The 21,962-nt window shown below is 38.8% G+C and overlaps 1 protein-coding gene across 4 annotated transcripts in view; it reads left to right on the top strand.

Moving 5' to 3' along the window:
- The window catches only part of IP6K1 (inositol hexakisphosphate kinase 1), a 61,401-nt gene that overhangs the window by 1,922 nt on the left and 37,517 nt on the right, over positions 1-21,962 (top strand). Inside the window, exons 2-3 of one of the 4 annotated variants that reach the window (XM_029916826.1) lie at positions 69-298; positions 4,120-4,234. The exons of 1 other annotated variant lie outside the window; for it this stretch is intronic. The gene's annotated coding sequence lies outside the window, so the exon portion shown is untranslated. Of the gene's footprint in view, positions 1-68; positions 299-4,119; positions 4,235-21,693; positions 21,713-21,962 lie in introns of those variants that run through there. 2 more of the 4 variants (XM_029916827.1, XM_029916828.1) reach the window with 2 other exon arrangements.

Raw genomic sequence — 21,962 nt, 5'->3', positions numbered from 1 at the left:
ATGAAAATCAAATGTTTACAAGAGTGTGTTAAATTTGTCTCAGTTCAAAACACCCTCTATTTAAACAGGGAAATGGAGAGAACAGGCACGTAGAAATGGGAATCTGGTGGCAGTGGATCTCTACCTCCTATCCTGCCTGAAGTGCTCACACCACAGTGCTGTAGGACAGAGGCAGAACTTCCTCAAAGTGCAGAACTGAAGCCTGAAAACAAAGTAACTCTGCATTTCAGAAGGGGCCGTGTGGCCCATCCCCTTCCTGGCTAAGATGCCATATTGATTCTTGGAAAACATGTATAAGGTGAGCATAGGGCTAGGTGCTTAAGATTCTTAGACCCTCTTCTTGGTGGTCTTGGTTTCACTGCCACTTTGGACTACTGTAAATGTGTCTATTATTTGCTGCTTGCCCTCCTCCCGGTGCTGCCCTGAGGCTCTGAGGAGGAGTGATGAGAGAGCTGGGGACAGGCTACACAGTGCATTCCATCTTTGGCTTTGGGCAGTGAAGCAGTCAGAGATTTTGTTGATGCCACTGGATGTGTGCTTTTGCTTCAATTTTAAATCAGATTTTATTTTTTTCCCTCTATTACAGCAGAATTTGAGCAATGGATTCTGAGTGGGACAACCTAAGACATGTTGGTTCTCTTATGAAAAGTGATAGATCAAGACTCAGATTTGCTGCTATGGTTTGAAGTTGCATTTATGTAGGAGGCATTAACAAATGAGTTTTGATGGGAAAACATGCTCATTTGCGGGCTGGATCCCTGTTAGGGACTTTGTTTTGTTGAATGCTTAGAAAAATCTGCTAATCTCTTCTGTAAAAGTTTCATTTGTGGGTGGAGGGTTTAGATCATTTATTCCTTTCCCTTTATTTTATAGAAGGTGGGCAGTCTAGGTGAGTAGGTTAGGACTGGACTCTTTTCAAGTCTGAAATTTGATGTCTGTGAACCAGCTTGAAGTTCATAAAAATATGGGTGTGTTAGGATTGAATGAACACCTATAAACAACTTATTCTGTAATTGAAAAGTCAGGTAATGGGGCACCTGGGTGGCTCAGTTGGTTAAGTGTCCGGCTTCAGCTCAGGTCATGATCTCATAGTTTGTGGATTCGAGCCCTGCTTCAGGCTCTGTTCGGACAGCTAGCCTGGGGCCTACTTCAGATTCTCTGTCTCCCTCTCTCTCTGACTCTCCCCTGCTCGCACTGTCTCCCTCCCTCTCTCTCTCTCTCTCTCTCTCTCACACAAAAATAAATAAAAAACATAAAAAATGAAAAGTCAGGTAATGACAAGTATTGGTGAAGATGTGGAAAAATCAGAGACTTCATACACAGAGGATGGTATGAACATAAAATAATGCAGCCAGGTACGAGTCAGGTATTTTGTATGTGACAGTAGATCTGTGCTTTTGGCCTGGATTTTGAAAACAGTCTGGCAGTTCTTTAACTGCTTAAACATGGAGTTACCGTATGACCCAGCAATCCCTCTCCTGGTTATCTGCCCAAGAGAAATGAGAACATCAGTCTGCACAGAAACCTGTATCTGAATGTTTATAGCAGTGTTATTCGTAGTAGCCAAAAGGGAAAACAACTGTCTTATCAGTTCATAATAAATAAAATGTGGTATATACATGTAATGGAATATTAGCAATGAAAAAGAATGCAGTGCTGATACATGCTACAACATGGATGAACCTGGACAACATGTGAAATGAAGGAAACCAGACACAAAAGATCACATATTAAATGATTCCATTTGTGTGAAATATCCAGAATAGAGATCAGAAGTAGATCATTGATTGCTTAGGGCTTGGACGTGGATGAAAGCATTGGGGAATGATAGCTAAAGGTTATGGGGTTTCTTTTTGAGGTGATGAGTATGTTTAAAAATTATAGTGGTAGCTGCACATGCCTATCAATATAAAAACCATATAAACACCATTTAATTGTACACATTAAGTGGGTGAATTGTATGATGTGTGATTGTAAGTCAAAGCTACTGTTAAAAATAACTTTTGTAAGTAATATATATTCACTAGTATTAAAAAAAGATATGAGTAATAGGAAGAAGTAAAAACAAAGGACAATCCATAACTTTCACTGTGTTTTAGTGTATAACCAGACTTTTTTTCCTTTGTCTTTAATTTTTACAAAAATGAGATGGTGCTATACATCTTGACTTGTACCTTTTTGCAGTCAGCTATATATTATAAACATCTGTGTTGGTAAATGATGCATTTACATCATGGGCCACTTGGCAACCAATTGAGGCAAGCAGAATGTTAGGGCATCGAGTAGAGGGAGGGACTAGGGTGAACTAGTGTGCTCAGGCTTCTCTAAAGGGTCAGTGTTGCTCAGTTCCAGCCAGTTGTGTTACCAGATCTTGGGATTTAAAAAAATAAAATAAAACAAGAAATCTGAATTTTTATGTGAAATTTCCTGATACTTATTTAATTTTTAGAAAATGTTTTATTTATTTTTGAGAGAGTGTGTGAGCAGGGGAGGGGCAGAGAGAGAAGGAGACACAGAATCCAAAACAGGCTCTAGGCTCTAACCTGTCAGCACAGAGCCCGATGCGGGGCTTGAACTCATGAACCATGATATCATGACCTGAGCTGATGTCAGATGCTTAACTGATTGAGACACACAGGTGCCCCCTCCCCCAATTTTTAAATTTGACAATGAATTAAGAAAATTTGAGTCACTTTGCTGGTGAAAAAAAAATCCCTTTGCAGATCAGAAATGGCAAAAAAATTTGAATTGCCTGTTGTGTACATTACCAGCTGAAGAGGAATAAGGTGACAGTCTGCCTTGTTTCAGCGCTAATACTGTAAATAAGTGTCCTTTTCGTGGTCTGCTTAGTACCATATTTTAAAAATATTTTTGTGGTTTTTGGGAACTGTGCTACTTAAAATAGCTCTCGAGTATATTCTCGAAGTGCTGTTAATCTTCCTCAGCACAAAAAGTAATATGGAGAAAATATGAGTATTAGGTAAGTTTTGTTCAGAAATGAATTGTAGTATTGTTGGCTGAGAGTTCAGTATTAATGAGTCCGTAATATCCAGTAGTTCCCCCCCTTATCCACAAGGGATACTTGCCAGGACTCTAAGTGGGTGTCCGAAACTGCAGATGTTACTGGACCCTATATGTGCTATGTTTTTTCTTATACGTATGTACCTATAATAAAGTTTAATTTATAAATCAGGCACAAAGACTAACACTAATAACTAATAATAATAAATTAGAACAATTATAACAATATACCGTAATAAAAGTTATGTGAATAGGGTTTCTCACAATATATTAGTGTATTGCACTCAGCCTTCTTGTGATGATGTGAGATGGTAAAATGCCTACATGATAAGATGAAGTAAACTACATGACATAGGTATTGTGACATAGCTGTTAGGCTACTAGTTACCTTTTGAATGAACATACCTTAGGAAGAGGACCATTTGCTTCTGGACCTTGGTTGACTCTGGGTAACTGAAACCATGGAAAGCAAAAGCATGGATAAGTGGGTGTACCACTGTACTTTAAAGTGTCTTTAAGTAGAAATATGTACAGGTTATATATTTTATGTATGTAGCTCTGGAAGGTTATGAATTGATTGGTTGACAAAAATGTGACCAAAAGTTCACAGAAACCTAATCCTGTTTTTCCCCTGGGAGTTGGAGCTTGATACTTGTTAACTTGGTGTTAGCAGTGACTTTATGAAATGTAATTACTAAGAATAATGAGAAGTCTTGTGTATCAGGCTTCTTTTGTTCAGTGTGATGTTTTTGTGGTTCATCCATTTTGTTGTGTTCCTTCTTATTCCTAAGTAATAACTCCATCTTATGGCTATACCATTTGCTGATGGGCATTTGGGTTGTTTCTGATTTGGGGCTTTTATGAATAGAGAGAGATTCAGTAGATGTTTTCACACAAGTCTGTGTGTATACATACCTTTATTTTCTCTTCAGTAAGTATCTGAGAGTAGAATGGCTCTGACTCCCAGACTACCATCAGAAGGACACTGTTTCAGAAAAACTTAAAAGAGTGGTCCTTTGGGCTTTGGGCTCTGGGCCCAGTTTTATTTTTCCTCCCTCATAGTTTTCAGCTCTAAGTTTCATTTTCTGCTTTTGCCAGATTCCCATACCTACCCATCGTGAGACAAGATCTAATGGATACTCCATTGAGGTGGGAATTTGAAGTAACCAGGAACTGTTTATTGCTGCTAAACTCAAGCTTCTAGATGAAGGAGGTCTGTTTGCTTAGAACTTATATCAGTACTTATCATGTTTCTGGATTTCTGTTAATTGATGCAGGCCAGGAGGCTTCTTGGTCATTCACAGGATTCACAGAATTCCTCCATCTCTCTATGGAGCTTGGCCTTGGTGACTTTTGCCTTTGTTAAGTGTTCAGGCCTAGTTACTACAGAGGACACTGCCTTTTTAGACTGTTAGTCAAGTGGCGTGTATTTTGCTACTTTAAAGTTTAATTTTGCTACTGTGAATTTTAATTCACCTGGAACTTTTTAAAGATTGAGGCTTCTTTGTTTATGATCTTACATGTGTAGTGCTAGAAAACTGGCAGCAACCCAGAGGGTCTTAGTTAAGTGTTCTAGATTTTATTTATGTATGTTTATTTATTTTTGGGAGACAGAGAATGAGCATGAGCAGGGGAGGGGCAGAGAGAGAGGGAGAGGCATAGAATCTGAAGCAGGCTCCAGGCTCTGGGCTGTCAGCACAGAGCCTGACGTGGGGCTCAAACGCAGGAACTGTGAGATCATGACCTGAGCTGAAGTCGGACGCTCAACTGACTGAGCCACCCAGGCGCCCCAGGTGTTCTAGATTTCAATTTTTGGGAGCAGCAAGCAGTGATTTTTGTGAGGCGTGTTCATCCCTTAAGTCCATACCCCACCTTCCATTAAAAGCCACCCCACATGCCCCTATCAGAGTCCTCTTTTAAAGTTTTCACTTGGGTGGCTTAGTTACGTGTCTCACTTCAGCTCAGGTCACGATCTCACAGTTCCTGAGTTTGAGCCCCGTGTTGGGCTCTGTGCTGACAGCTCAGAGCCTGGGGCCTGTTTCGGATTCTGTGTCTCCCTCTCTCTCTGCCCCTCCACCCACTCATTCTCCTTTCTCTGTCTCTGTCTCTGTCTCTCTCTCAAAAATATTAAAAAAGCTTTCTTGGGGCACCTGGGTGGCTCAGTCAGTTAAGTGTCAGATTCTTGGTTTCAGCTCAGGTCATGATCTCAGTTTCTTGGGTTCATGCCCCATATCAGATTCTGCTCTGGCAACACACAGCCTGCTTGAAATTCTCTGTCTTCCTCTCTCTCTGCCCCTCCCCTACTTGCACTGTCTCTGTCTCTCTCAAAATAAATAAACATAAAACACTTTTTTTAATTTAAAAAAAAAACAACCAAAACTTTCTGGGGCGCCTGGGTGTCTCATTTGGTTGAGCATTGAACTTCAGCTCAGGTCATGATCTCATGGCTCATGAGTTCTAGCCCCACATTGGGCTCTGCTGACAGCTCAGAGTTTTCAGATGCCATGTCTCCCTCTCTCTCTGCCTCTCCCCCACTCGTGCTCTGTTGTGTGTGTGTGTCTCTCTTTCTCAAAAATAAACAAACATTTAAAAAAATAAGCTTTCCAAATTTCTTTTATTTTTTTAAAGATTTAAAAAATTTTAAGTTATCTCTGTGCCTAGTGTGGGGCTTGAACTCACAACCCAAGATCAGGAGTCGAATGCTCCACTGACTGAGCCAGGCAGGCACCCCTGAGGCTTCTAAATCTCTTGAAGAATTAAAATTAAATCGATTCTAATGGAACTGCTAAAAGGATATTTTCTGGGTGTAAGGTGGAGATTTAAGATGAATGAAATGTTCATGCAGGAGTTTGTTGAAGTGAGAAAATTACTCTTTAAATACTGCTTCTTTAGAAGATATTTTATTAACTGTCTATATTTATAGTTCACTGTATTTCTTATAGTTCGTTGGTAGAGAGAACCAATATGTAATATTGCTCTTACTTTTTGGAATCTTTATTTCCTGGTCTGCTTGTATTTCTTTTGAATAACTTAGTGGATGAAAAGAATTTCTTAGCAATTCTATGTACAAATAGTAGTACATTCATTTTGCAGATGAGAAAACAGATGTTTAGGCCACATAGTCAGGGATTCTCTCTGTTCCATTGTTAGTTTATGCAGATTTTATTTTCCCTCAAATTATTAGTTGGACCTATTAAATTTTTGTTTTCTTTCAAAATAGCTTATTAAAATATAAAATACATATAAAGTTTACAAAATTTGATGATTTTTCTACATGTATACACTTGTCTAACAACCACCCAGATAAAAAATTAGAACATTTAAATAATTTAGCTCTTTAAAAAACACTTTAAAATTTTTTTTTAAGTTTATTTTATTTGAGAGAGAGTGAGCAGAGTAGGGGCAGAGGGAGAGAGAGAATCCCAAGCAGGCTCTGCACTGTCAGCACAAAGCCTGACATGGGGCTTGATTTCATGAACCATAAGATCATGATCTGAGCCGAAATTAAGAGTCGGACATTTGACTGACTGAGCCACCCAAGCACCCTGACTTTATTTTTTAGACCAATTTGAAGTTTATAGCAAAATTGAATGTCCGGGACAGAGAATTCCCATCTACCGCCTGCCCTTGCTCCTTCCTCAGTAGCCTCTCCCATTATCCACATCCCACAGCAGAGTGGTTCCTTTGTTAGTGAACCAGCATTGACACATCATTATCACTCAAGGTTGATGGTTTATGTTAGGGTTCACTGTTGGTATTGTACATGTCATATGACGTATTTGTTTTGACAAATGTATAATGGCATGTATCCACCATTATAGTATCATACAGAATAGTTCTGCCGTCCTAAAAATCCAGTGTTCTCCTGTTCATCTTTCCCTCTCCCTCAACCCCTGGCAACCACTAATATTTTTACTGTTTTCATAGTTTTGGCTTTTCTAGAATTTCATATAGCTGGAATCATATAGTATGTAGCCTTTTTAGGTTGGCTTCTTTCACTTCTGCTTTTATTTACTTATTTATTTATTTTTATGTTTGTTTATTTATTTTGGGGGGAGGCAGAGAGAGAAAGAGAGGGAGAGAATCCCAAGCAGGCTCCTGCTGCCAGCGCAGAGCCCAGTGTGGGGCTCAATCCCACAAACCATGAGATCAGGACCTGACCCAAAACCCGAGTCAGATGCTTAACTGACCCACCTAGGCACCCCTAGAACGAACAGCTCTTTTTAAAGAACTAACAAGGCATTTCATATTTGTCATGAGTTTAGACAGGTGTTTAGATTCAGAACCTATTATAAATTAGGCCAGATGTAGCTTTTTTATTTTTGTGCTTTAGCTTTCAAATGCTTATTTTCTATGTGCTTTAGTTTCCTCATCTTTAAATGTAGACCACTTTTCCTTTCCTTTTAAGCAGCTATGCGCACCCTGGCATGATACCTGGGAAATTGAGCTGTGGGTAGGTAATTATTTTACTTGGGAAAATATAATCTGTGCTGTTGAGCAAGCCTTAGTGCTGTTCTGTGGCCCTTAATGAAATACCGGCCCTTGCCCTTCTGGGCTGCTGAAGATCTACATCTTGGAGCTCTTTGTAAAACTTTTTTGTGGTAAAAATCCTGATCGAGAATCTGAGGGTGATGAGAAAACACTTGTAAAACATTCAGAGTTACTTTCAGGCAAAAGCACTTAGGGTGGATAAAAACAAATCAAAACAACTTTAAGGGTTTTATCTTTTCAAGTACAAGACTGTTGTTAGGAACATTCCCATTGAGCAGAGCGGGTCAGATTTCTAGTCTTCCTGCAACCTGAGATTAAGATAAAATCTTTCAAAGGAAAAAGTTCAGATAATTCATTCTGTAGTTCATTTGAGTAATAAGTCATAAAGCCAGGCAGGGGACTTTGTTTCTCATCTCTGCTCATCTTGGAGCCCTTTGGTGGCCAAAGCCTTTGCTCCCTGCAGTCTGTCTCATTGCTGTGTCTACTGAAGACTATGTGAGTGGCTCTGGTATGCTGACAGCCTTGGTTTGCTGTACTTTCTTCCTATGTTAGTTACTGTATGTGTGTGTGTGTGTTATTACTTCAGTTCTTCCTTTAAAAAATTGAAATTTTGTCAACCAATGTAGTCAGTGGGGCCTTGTGAGGCCTTGTATCTGAACTATAGCCTTGTTTTGGTAGTTGAAGTAATGTGAACAGGTTTGCTTCCCTGCCAGGGTAGAGAGTGGGGGAGGATGGGAGACCATCTCTTGTGATTTGGCTTAAAGTTAGATTTATTGTGTTTTTATTTTTGTTTCATTAACACTTATTATTTACTTTTGAGAGAGAGCACGCGTATGAGTGGGAGAAGGACAGGGACAGAGAGACAGGGAGACAGAGAATCTGAAGCAGGCTCTAGGCTCCGAGCTGTCAGCATAGAACCCAATGCGGAGCTTGAACCCATGAACCGTGAGATCATGACCTGAGCCAAAGTCAGCCGCTTAACCAACTGAACCACCCAGATGTCTCCTTAAAGTTAGATTTGTAATGCAAGTAACTGCTATAGGATTTAGATGTTTTTTTTTTATTTATTGACTAAGGAAACATTTTCAGATACTGTTATCAGAAAGGTTTCTCCTGACCATGGACATTGATGCTGGTTGTTAGCTTCCAAAGTGTTTCTGGGAGAATTTGAAACCCTCCAAGATTATATTCCCACCCTTGAAAATACTGTGAAGATTTCCAAGATACTATGCTTTCTTCAGGTGGGATAGCTATAGAATCTTAAACATTTTTTTAGTGTGTGGAGACTTTGGGAATTATTGCATTCCGTTTCTAGGTGGTGACTACAGTTGTAGAGAATACGTGGTATCCTTTTTTGTTTGTTTTAAATTTATTTTTGAGAGACAGAGAGAGACAGCTTGAGCAGGGGAGGGTCAGAGAGAGAGGGAGACACAGAATCTGAAACAGGCTCCAGGCTCTGAGCGAGCTGTCAGCACAGAACCCGATGCGGGGCCTGAATCCATGAACCACGAGATTATGACCTGAGCCGAAGCCAGACGCTTAACCAACTGAGCCACCCAGGGGCCTCAAGAATACATGATATTCTCAAGTGCATGTCTGGTTCTGAAATTCTTGGTATCCTTGACCATTCGGGTCTCTCTTCCTCACCCCCTGTGGCCTTGCTTCCTTGCAGTGTGACAAAGGACGGAACAAATATTGTCTCATGAGTCTGAAAGTTTTGGGGTTCCCACATCATTGTGTGAAGGCACAATGTAAACTTTCTGAGCAAATGAACCTTCAGGTGTACTGCTGACAGTGCTAGTAAGTTCATGCACCAAGTGATGCCTGCCTCAGCTCTCCTAGGAAGCAGGCAAGGAGAGTGAATGCTTGTATTTTTTTATGTGCTTTCTAGCTGTGGAACCTTACTTTGACAAGTCAGCTGACTTACTTCTCTGTTTACTACCTATGCATGTAGTATTGGATTAACCATACCTACTCCCCTTACCTCATGGAGTTGATCAGGTAAAGGGGAAGCTTGTCAAATGGCTTAACGTATGACTTATTTCAATTTCTCAAAAACTATTTGAGAAACTTTCCTTTGGCTCCCATAGTTTTGGCCAACCCAGTCTACTCTACACTATGGGCTGTGCAAATCTGAGTCCTTGACCTGCTTGAAGCTCTTCAGTGAACTTCTAGTAGAAAGTGGGTCAGGGCCCAACTCCTGAATCTGGTAGATGAGGCATTGTCTCATCTGGTTCTAATGGTCTCTAACTTCATCTGTTGACCCTCCAGCGTCAGATGTTTCAGGTGACCCTTTCTCCACCCTCTGGGACATTGCCCATGCTTTTATTCCCCCACCCCCCATCCTGCTTCCTGTCAGACTCTAGTTATCTTTCAGATTTCAGTTTAGATGCCATATCTTCTACAAACCCTTTCCTGTCCTGCACCTTCCATCTTTGTTAATGGCTACTCTTGGGGTTCACAGCAAGTTCCTGATTGTAACATTTACCATAGTCTTAAAGTTGCTTATTTGCCTCTCCTCTCTACCTGTCCTCCATCCTTACTTTCAGTTTTCTGAGGACAAGAACTGTGTTTGTCTTGGTACAGTATTTGTTTTATAGGCTCTCATTCATTGTAGCTGCTCAACATATACTTGATTATATACTTTAAACATTTTTTTGCAGATTTTATGTTATTTAACATTTTTTTAAACATTTATTTATTTTTGAGAGACAGAGACAGATCATGAGTAGGGGAGGGGCAGAGAGAGAGGGACACACGGAATCTGAAGCAGGCTCCAGGCTCTGAGCTGTTAGCACAGAGCCCAACGCAGGGCTCGAACCCAAGAACTGTGAGATCATGACCTGAGTCAAAGTTGGATGCTCAACTGAATGAGCCACCCAGGCACACCTGCAGATTTTATTTTAATGGTCCTGGATTGATTTGGAGACTTTATAGTTGCTATTTGGTCACAAACCTAATTTAGTGGAGAGTATTTTGAAACTTATTTATAGAGATCTGCTCAACTGGACGATGTATGGATCAGGGCCAAGTAGCACACTAAATAGGCAAGCACAAGATGTGCATAGGCTATTTTATTTATTGATTTTTAAAAAATATTCTGCATGAAAATTAAAGTGATTTCTTTAGCATAAAACATAAAATGAATGCTAAGAAATTTCTTCTGTGTTTGGGAAGAGGTATTATAAAATATGTGGTTATGTTAGCTCTTTTATGAGTGTCTCCAAAGAAAGTGCTAACTTTGGCCTCAGGGAGCTGAATATTAGGCTTGAGTAACTTCCCAAAGCAGAGTGTACTAGGCAGGGCTGCTTGGACCCTTAAGCATGTTAACTTGGCTGTTAACAGTGTTGTATTACTTTTGATTGGTAAAATTGTGAATAAAGCAGAGCTAGGTGGATTTTATTTAGGTAATAAAATTTCTCACTTTTGGTCTATGATACTTAGCCTTTTCAACTCCTTCAGACAATTGTCAGTGACCATTTGGGAGACAAAAACCACATAGGAATTTGAACACATAAAGTTTAATATAAAGAATCGTTAACTGTAACTGAGGACTGGAGTGATGAAAATTTGACTAGTATAAAATAGAGTGAACTCTAAGTAATATAGGAATAGCATATGTAGGAGCAGCCATTACCCCTGGTGCAGATACAGAGCACTCAAGGAAGACACCCTCTCAGGGCTGAGATCCATATCTTGAAGGTGGGCATGGTCATGCCTAACTGGCTGGCAGAGAAAGTCATTGTGGTGCAACACTGGCAGATCATGCTAGAAGTCTCTCCTCTAGGATGTTGGAGAAAGCCATTTATGGAGAGGTGTTTTGCTGGAAGCACTCGGACACAAAGCTACTTGAGTGAGGTGTCAGAGGAAGCTGCTGGCCACTGTGTGCTGCTGACCATGACACGTTGTGGGAGTCAGGCATCCACCAGTGGCTGGGCACTGAAGGGAGCTGACTGAGTGGCAAGGGCCTGGTGAGAGGAACATATTTTTTGCAGAATTTCCCCAGTGTCCTTTACTGACAAAGCTTAACATCATCTGGCAAAGGAAAAATAATGAGTTCAGCTCCGTTTCTGCAGAGCAGGTGGTGATGGTTGGGTTTGGAGCCCAGAGATAATACACTGATAAGTGGTAAGCTGCTATTTGTTGAGTTATACGAACAGGTTGTTAATAATTTAATAAGTATTTTCTCCACACAGTACTCTTGTTGCTACCATCTGTGTTTTAAATTCGTTTTAATGTAAGGATTAAGTGCTTAAGTGCTATTCTGTTCTAGCCAGAGACAATTTCTATTCTGAATTTTTTCATCATAGGTTAGTTGCCCAGTTTTAAAATTTCATATAAATGGAATAATACTATATGGAATAATATTTGTGTACTAAGTACTACTAAAGGGCACAATACTCTTGTGTAAGGCTTCTTTGACACAGTATAATGTTTTGAGAATTCTTGCTGTCATTTGTATCCATAGTTCATTCTTTTTTATTACATTCCATGAACATTCCAGTTTATCTGTTCTATTGATAGGCATCTGGGCAGTTTCCAGTGTTTAACTTTGTGAGTAAAGCTTCGATGAACATTTTTGTACAAATGTTCTTGGGGGACATACACATACACATTGATTTCTCTTGGGGAATAGAATTGTTGGGTCACAGGGTAGATGTATATCTAGTTTTAAAAGAAACTTTTGGGGTGCCTGAGTGGTTCAGTCGGTTAAGCGTCCAACTTGGGCTCAGGTCATGATCTCACTATTGGGGTTCATTTTTCTTCCTATATGGATGTCTTCTTGTTCCAGCACCAGCACCATTTGCTAGAAAGACGTGTATCCATTATCTATTGGCTCCAAAACTTAAAAGTTTAAATATTTTATCTTATTTTATTTTTGAGGGTGGGGAGCTGAGAGAGAGAGGGAGACAGGATCTGAAGCAGACTTCACGCTGACACAGAGAGCCTGAATGTGAGGCTTGAGCTCATTAACTGTGAGATCATGACTTGAGCCTAAATTGGATGCTTAACTGACTGAGCCACCCAGGCGCTCCTAAACTAAGCTTAAAATAGCCAGCACTTATTGCCTCAGTTTATGAGGATGAAAAATTTAGGAATGGCTTAGCCAGGTAGTTCTGGCTCACAGTCTCTCATGAAGTTGCAGGTAAGATGTCTCCTAGGACTGGAGTCATCTGAAGGTTTGCCTGGAGCTGGAAGGTCTGTTTCTAAGATGACTTACTTGGCTTTTGGCAGGAGGCCTCAGTTCTCTGACATGTGGAGTCTCACAGTATCCTTATGGCATTCAGTGAACCTTCTCCAGAATGAATAATCCAAGACAGAGTAAAGAAGAAGCCTCTTATGACCTAGTCACAGACTGTCATTTCTGCCACATTATATTCTGTTCCTTAAAATTGAGTCATAAGTCCAGCCCATACTCAGTGGGGTGAAGAGAAGAAGGCTCTACCTTTTGGGGGAAGGACTATTGAAAAATATGAGTTTAAAATCACTGCAACTTTCACTTTCCATTTATTTGCTTTAGCACTTATGTCAAAAATGAATTGACTGTATAGGTATGGACCAATTTCTGGGGTCTCAATTTTGTTCTGTTGATCTGTTTATATGCCAGTACCCACTGACAAATTTTAAAGTCAAGTAGTATAAGCCACCCACCTTTATTCTTCTTTGTTAGATTGATTTGGGTATTAAAGTTCTTTGTATTTCCATATACATTTTAGAATTAGTTTTCCAATTTCTCTGAAAAAGTCTGCTGATATTGTGGTTGGAATTCCATTGACTTTATTGGTTCATTTGAGGAGGATTGACGTCCTAACCTTATCAAGTCTTCTATACACATGGTGTGGAGCTCCATTTATTGTTGCCTTCTTTAATTTCTCTGCATTGATTGTTTTCAATGTAGAGTTTTCATATATCTTGTAAAATTTATCCCAAGATGTTTGATGTTATTTTAATGCTATTGTAAATTAAATGTCTTTTATTTTTTTAAGATTTTACTTATTTATTTCATTTTTAAAATATTTACTTTTTTGAGAGAGAGACAGAGCATGAGCAGGGGAGGGCCAGAGAGAGAGAGAGAGAGAGAGAGAGAGAGAGAGAGAGAGAGAGACCGAATCGGAAGCATGCTACAGACTCCAGGCTCTGAGCTGTCAGCACAGAGCCTGACTCAGGGCTCGAACTCATGAACTGCGACATCATGACCTGAGCCAAAGTTGGACACTTAACCTGCTGAGCCACCCAGGCGCCCCTATTTATTTTTTAAAGTAATTTCTGCACCCAACATGGGGCTCGAACCCACAACCCCAAGATTAAGAATTGCATACTCCACTGACTGAGCCAGCTAGGTGCCTCATAAATGAATTGTCTTTTAAAAAATTATAGTAAAATGTAGGTAACCAAATTTTTAGTTTTATCTTTAACTATTTTTAAGTGTACAATACGGTAGTATTAAGTACATTCGTAGTGTTGTGTAACCATGTCACTATTTCAAGAACTTTTTCCATCATCTCAAATATAAGTTCTATATCCATTGTACAGTGCCCTATTTTCCCCTCCCCTCAGTCCCTGGTAACCTCTAATATACTTTCTACCTCTATAGGTTTGTCTGTTTTAGATATTTTATATAAATGGAATCATACAATGTTTGTTCTTTGATGCCTGGCATATTTAATTTTTTCAAGGTTTATCTATGTTATAGCATGTATCAGAATTTCATTTCTTTTTATAACCAAATATTCCATTGTATGTATATAACACATTTTATCTGTCTATTCACCTGTTAATGGGCACAGGTTGTATCTACTTTTTGGTTATTGTGAATAATACTACTATGAACATTAGTATATAAATAATTGGTTTGAGTCCCTGCTTTCAGTTCTTTTGGGTAGGAGTGGAATACCTGGGAATGGAATTGCTCCATCATATGGAAATTTTGTTTAATTTTTTTTTGGGAACTACCATCCTGTCTTCTACAGTGACTGAAACATTTTATGTGCCTACCAGCAGTGCATAAGAATTCCAGTTTCTCCACATCTTTGCTAACTTTCCTTTTTTTAAATCATAGCCATTCTAATGGGTGTGAGGTAGTATCTCATTGTGGCTTTGATGTGCATTTCTCTAATAACTAATGGTGTTGAGCGTCTTTTCATGTGCATATTGGTATTTGCATGTCTTCCCTGGAGAAATGTCTAAGCCAAGTCTTTTGACCATTTTTGAAATGGGTTGTTAATTTTTTGTCTTTAAGTTGTGGGAGTTCTTTATATTGGATATTAATCCTTTATCAGAAGTATGACTTGTAGGTATGTTCTCCCATTCTGTAGGTTGTCTTTTCATTCTCTTGACAGTGTCCTTTGATGTGCAAAAGATTTTAATTTTGATGCTGTCCAATTTGTCTATTTTTTCTTTTCTTGCTTGTGCTTTTGTTGTCATAGCTAAGAAATCATTGTCATATGCAAGGTTATGAAGTACCCCCCTCATGTTTTCTTGTAAGAGTTTTATAATTTTAGCTTGTAAGTTTAGGTCCTTGTTCCGTTTTGAGTTAATTTTTGTATATGATGTGAAGTAATGCTCCAACTTCACTCTTTTGCATATGGCCATTCAGTTTTCCCAGTATCACTTGTTGAAAGGACTGCCCTTTGCCCATTGTATAGTCTTGAAACCTTTGTTGAAAATCATTTGACTGTGGGGCACCTGGGTGGCTCAGTTGGTTGTGCATGCAACTTTGGTTCAGGTCATGATCTCATGGTTCCTGGGTTTGAGCCCCATGTTGGGCTTTGCACTGACAGTGGGGAGCTTGTTTTAGATTCTGTGTCTCCCCACTCTCTCTCTCCCTCTCTCTCTCAAAAATAAATAATTATAAAAAAACCCATAAAAATGTAATTAATGTGGGGCACTTGGGTGGCTTAAGCAGTTAAGTGTCTGACATCGGCTCAGGTCATGTTCTCCTGGTTTGTGGGTTTGAGCACCCCAATGTCGGGCTTCGATCTGACAGTGTGGAACGTGCTTACAATTCTCTCTTTCCCTCTCTTTCTGTCCCTCCCTGACTCACACTTTCTCTCTCTCATAAACAAATGAAAAAACAGGGTGGTTGGGTGGCTCAGTGGTTAAATGTCTGACCCCTGATTTCAGCTCAGGTCATGATCTTGCAGTTTATGACTTCGAGCCTTGAGTCAGGCTCCACGCTGATGGTGCACAGTCTGCTTGGGATTCCCTCTCTCCTTTTCTCTCTGTGCCTCTCCCTTGCTCATGTTCTCTCCCTCCCTCCCTCAGTGCCTCCATCCCTTTCTCCCTCTTGCTCTCTCTCTCTCAATAAATATACATAAAAAAAGAAAATCATTTGACCAATATGTGCAAGGGTTTATGCCTGGGCTTCCTTTTGTGTTCTGTTGATCTATATGACTGTGTTTATGCTAGTACCACACTGTTTTGATTATAGTGGTTTTGCAGTAAGTTTTGAAATCAGGAAATGTGATCCCTCTAATTTTGTTCTTCAGGAATTTTGGCTATTCAGGGTCCCTTGAGATTCCCTATGAATTTCTGGGTAGGCTTTTTTTAAAAAAATTCTGCAATAATTGCAATTGGCATTTTGTTAGAGATTACATTCAGTCTGTACATCTCTGGGAAGTATTTGTTATCTTAACAATATTAAGTCTTCCACTTCATCAATATGAGATGTTTTTCCATTTATTTAGATATTTAATTTCTTTCAGAAGTGTTTTGTAGTTTTCAGAATACAAGTCTTTCAACTTCTTAAATTCATTCTTAAGTATTTTGTTCTTTATGATACTATTGTAAATGGATTGTTTTCTTAATATCCTTTTTGGATTGTTCAGTGTTAAAGTATAGAAATACAACCAATTTCAGGGCACCTGGGTGTCTCAGTTGGTTGGGCGTCCGACTTCAGCTCAAGATCTTGCAGTCCGTAAGTTCAAGTCCTGCATTGGGCTCTGTGCTGACAGCTTGGAGCCTGGAGCCTGCTTCAGATTCTGTGTCTCTCAAAAATAAATAAATCTTTAAGAAAAAAAGAGAAAGAAATGTCTTAAAAAATTTTTTTTAATGTTTATTTTTCAGACAGACAGAGAGAGAGAGGCAGAGAGACATGAGTGGTGGAGGGGCAGAGAGAGAGGGAGACACGAAATTCAAAGCAGGCTCCAGGCTCTGAGCTGTCAACACAGAGCCTGACACAGGGCTCGGACTCATGGGCCATGAGATCACAACCTGAGCTGAAATCTGACGCTTAACCGACCGAGCAACCCAGGCGTCCCTCTAACAGGGGCTTTATGTGTGTTTGGGTAATTTTAGGGTTTTCTACGTATAAGATCATGTCTTTTGCAAATCATTAACTTTACATCTTATCAATTTGGATGCTTTTATTTCTTTTTCTTTCTTAATTGCTCTGGCAAGAACTTCCCTTTTAATTTCTTTGACCTATTGGTTAAGGATATGTTTAATTTCCACAGATTTGTGGATTTTCCAGTGTTCTTTTTATTGACTTCTAGTTTCATTTTGTTATATCTGAAGAAGATATTTTATAGAATTTCAGTCTTTTAAAATTTATTTAGACTTGTTTTTTGCCTAGTGTATAATCTGTACTAGAGAATGTTTTGAGAATGTGTATTTGAGAAGAGTATGTATTTTGCTTCTGTTGGGTTGAGTATCTATATATCTGTTAAGTCTAGTTGCCTTTTAATGTTGTTCAGATTCCTCTTTGATCTTATATCTTATTGTTCTATTCATTTCTGAACGTGGGATATTGAAGTCCCCAACTATTGTATGGTGGTCTTTTTCCCACTTCTATCAATTTCACACATTTTATGGCTCTGCTATGTGAACATATAATTGTATTTCTTATTGTTGTGTTTAACCTTTCATCAGGGGGCATCTGGGTGGCTCAATCAGTTAAGCATCCAACTTTGGCTCAGGTCATGATCTCGTGGTTTACGAGTTTGAGCCCTGCTGACAGGCTGAGCTGTCAGCACAGAGCCTGGAGCCTGCTTTGGATTTTGTGTGTCCATCTCTCTTCTCTGCTCATGCTCTGTCTCTCAAAAATAAACATTAAAAAAAAATTTTTTTAAGTAATGTCCTTTGTGTCCTGTAACCTTTAATGTTTTAAGGTCTATTTTATCTGGTATTAGGATAGTTACCCCAGCTCTCCTTTGGTTACTATTTCATGAAAATACCTTTTTTCATTCTTTCAACCTTTTTGTGTCTTTGTATCTATTGTAGATTGCACATAGATGGAACTTTTTTTAATTTTTAAGAAAATGTTTTTATTTATTTTTGAGAGAGAGACAGAACGTGAGCAGGGGAGGGGCAGAGGGAGAGGGAGACACAGTCTGAAGCAGGCTCCATGCTCTGAGCTGTCAGCACAGAGCCCGATGCAGGGCTTGAACCCACAAAACCGGGAGATCATGCCCTGAGTTAAAGTTGGACGCATAACCAATTAGCCACCCAGGTGCCCCATATAGATTGTATTTTTAATCCATTCTGCTAATCTCTGCTCTTTAATAGGAAGGTATCTCTGATTACTGATCAAGGAGTTACTTTCGCCATTTATCTGTTTTCTGTATGTCATATGTTTTTGTTCAGTTCCTACATTGTTGCCCTTTTTTTGGGTATATAGTTAATTTTTTTGTAGTGTATTATTTTCATCCTCCTTTTTACTGTATTCTTTTTCCAGATTTCTATTTTATTTATTTATTAACACTTACACATATCCTTGTTCATGTGCTTTTACCCCGTGTATTTCATGAACTACAGTGTGTTTAACACATTATTTAAGTTAAATAACACTATTAGGTATACATTTACTCAACTAGCATTATTAGAATCTTTTTTTACATTTCTTCACTGAAATATCACTGTACTTAGTACACTCTTTGAAACATCTTTTTTACATTTGCTTTTGGAAAGTATTAAATGCAACACACTGTTAGCTTTTCTGCATATTTTTATGTTATTAGTGGTTGCATTGGGGATTGAAATCAACATCTTAAATGGATAACAACCTAGTTTGGATAATACCAAGTTAGTTTCAGTAGTATGCAAATGCTTTCCTCTACACCTCCTCTTTGTGTGTGTATATATATATATATTTATAGAATATACATATATATTTTTGTATTTTTATTATTATTAGAGTACATCTTTTTATATTTTATGCCATTAACAATAATTTTATAGTTTTATGATTTGTCTATTAAATCATGTAGAACAAAAGTTATAAACAATACCAGATGTACAATAACTTTTATATTTATCTATATGGTCATGTTTACCAGTGTTGTATATTTTTTTTATAGCTTTCAGTTATCCTTTCATTTCAGCCTGAAAGATTACCTTTAGCATTTCCTATAGAACAGGTCTACTGGTAATGAGCTCCTTTAGTTTTTGTTATTTGGAAATATCTTAATTTCTCTTTCATTCTTTTAAATTAAAAAATATTTTTAACGTTTATTTATTTTTGAGAGACAGAGCATGAGTGGGGGAGGAGCAGAGAGAGAGAGAGAGACAGAATCTGAAGCAGACTCCAGGCTCTGAGCTGTCAGCACAGAGCGTGACGCGGGGCTTGAACCCACAAACTGTGAGATCATGACCTGAGCTGAAGTCCAACGCTCAACCTACTGAGCCACCCAGGTGTCCCTTAAATTTTTTTTTTAATGTTTATTATTTTGAGAGGGAGAGAGAGACAGAGCACGTGTTGGAGAGAGGCAGAGAGGAAGACACAGAATTCAAAGCAGGCTTCAGGCTCCTAGCTGTTAGCATAGAGCCCAACGCGGGGCTTGAACTCACAGACTGCAAGATCATGACCTGAGCCAATGTCGGATCATGTGACTTTGTTAAATTCACATATTAGTTTTAGAATTTTCTCAATCTATAGATAACATGGTTGTTTACATAGAAAATACTTAGGAATCTACAAACAACTTCTTTTTTATTTTTTTGTTAAAGAATCACCTTTATTTTTTTGAGAGAGAGAGCAAAAAGTAGGGGAAGGACAGAGAGAGAGAGAGAGAGAGAATCCAAAGCAGGCTTCAGGCTACAAGCTGTCAGCATAGAGCCCAACGCAGGGCTCAAACTCACAAGCTGTGGAATCATAACCTGAGCTGAAGTTGGATGCTTAACCGAGGGAGCCACCTCGACGCCCCTAAGATTTTTTTTAAGTTTATTTATTTTGAGGGGCAGAGAGAGAAGCCCAAGCAGGCTTTGTGCTTTAAGTGCAGAGCCCAACTTGGGCCAGATCTCACAAACTGTGAGATCATGACCTGAGCTGAGCTCAAGAGTCAGAGGCTTAACCAAGCTACTCCGGTGCCCCTGGTTTGGTAAAAAATTTTTAAAGGATATTTGTTTCTGTTTATGAAAGATATTGGTTTATAATCTTTTTAATTTTTTTATGTAATAGTTTTGGTAAGGTTCTTTTAGGTTTTCTTATCAGGGGTAACTGACCTCATAAAACAAGTGGAAGATTTTTCTTTTGCTCCCTGTTTTCTGAAAGAATTTTGTAAGAATTGATGTTATTTCTTCCTTGAATGTTTGATAGAATTCATTAGTGATACTCTGTGTCTTGAGTTTTCCTTGTGGAGGATTTTTGATAAATTCAATTTTCTTGATAGATACAAGACCGTTCAGATTTTATATTTTATCTTGTGTCAGTTTTGGTAAGTTGTATTTTTCAAGGAACTTGTCCATTTTGTCTGAGTTGTTGAATTTATGGGTATATAGTTGCTCAGAGTATTACCTCATTATTTTTTTTAATGCTTGTAGCATCTGTAGTGATACCCCTTTTTTCATCCCTGATAGTAGTAATTAATGTGGTCTTTTTTTTTTACTATCAGTTTCTGTAGAGGATTCATGAATTTTACTGATTTTTTCTTTTTGAAGATCTACTTTTGGTTTTCTTAATTCTCCCCCCCCCCATTCTTTTGAGTCTGCTTATATTTTTATTATTTGCTTTCTTCTGCTTGCTTTGGTCTTTTACTTGGCTTCTTAAGGAAAACCTTAAGTCATTAGTTTTATATTTCTAATACCTTTATTTTTATTTTGTTTATTTATTTACTTTGAGAAAGCAAGTAGGGCAGGGGCAGAGAGAGAGGGAAGAGAAAGAGTATCCCAAGCAGGCTCTACACTGTCAACTCAGAGTCCAGTATGGGGCTTGAACTCACGAACCATGAAGTCACGATCTGAGCTGAAATAAAAAGAGTCAGACGCCCAACCAACTGAGCCACCCAGGCGCCCCTATATTTCTAATACCTTAAAAGATTAAAAATTTTAGCACTGGTTTTAGTTGCATCAATATTGTATGTACTTCAAAAATGTTTTCTCATATGTTACCTCACTCTAAAAAATGCCTATGGCAGATAGTCTTAAATTAAGTTCTAGACAGAGAAAATAGTTGAATTGGTATATTGTCAGGTACATAACTTGTTGATCATGAGATTGATGCTGCTTCCATTTTGAGTTCATGGTTTTTTTTAACATAGTCCTAACTCCCAGAGTCTTGAGAGCTCCACATGTTCAGGCTCTTCAGTTCCTTATGTCACTTTAAGATCAGAAAAGAAACTGGGAGAGTAGAGAGATTTGAAAGCAGTCTTATGGAATGATGTCTCTTTCTTTCATTCTTTTTTATTTTTTTAAGTTTATTTAGAGGGAGAGCAGGTGTGAGTGGGGGAGGGGCTGAGAGACAGAATCTCAAGCAGGCTCTGCACTGTTAGGGCACAGCCCGATGCAGGCTTGAACTCACAAACTGTGAGATAAGGCCTGAAACGAAATCAAGAGTTAGATGCTTATTCGACTGAGCCACCCAGCCATCCCAGGATGGTGTCTCTTTGGAGATTTCTCTACACTTGTCAAATTTGGGAGGTTATTGTTGGGTTTGTGTGGTTGAAGATTGGTCTCCATCTATTTGGAACTTTGGGTTGTCTGTGAGGTTGCTAGAAGTATTTTCTAATGTTTAAAAGTGCTTAAAATTAGTAATTCTAGTGTTTCATTGGAGGGTAGAAGACATAATGTAGTCTTGAAATCTGCTTGAAGCTGTCAAACTCTTCTTGCATTCTGTAAGGCATTAAAGAGGTCATTTACCTCCTCTGTTTACAGGCTTTCCCAACACTCATTTTGCATGTTGCTCATCTGCTTCTAGGTACCTGCTAATAAAGTCTTTATCTACCTGATGGATGTTCAGATATGTCATTGTGTTACTCGCCTAGTAGTAAGTATGTGGTTTTAAATGGAGGGACTGTCAAGTTTGTGCCCTGAAATCTTGTATTATTTTCTGTGTGAGTGTATAAGGAATTACACTGTTTAGCCTTGAGGGGGAGAGGTTTCACCGGAGGTAGGAACATAGGATACCAAGAACATAGTCTTTGGAGGAAACATCCTGAAATTGGTCTCAACCCCAGTGTAGGACATATGTAGCAGCAGATTATTCCCAAGGAGCAAACAAAGCTCAGTGGAGCTAT

The sequence above is a fragment of the Suricata suricatta genome, chromosome 12, assembly GCF_006229205.1.
Source record: "Suricata suricatta isolate VVHF042 chromosome 12, meerkat_22Aug2017_6uvM2_HiC, whole genome shotgun sequence".
In the NCBI taxonomy this organism is placed as follows: Eukaryota; Metazoa; Chordata; class Mammalia; order Carnivora; family Herpestidae; genus Suricata; species Suricata suricatta.
Note: the sequence above shows the minus strand (reverse complement) of the source record. Positions and strands in the feature narration are given on the sequence as shown.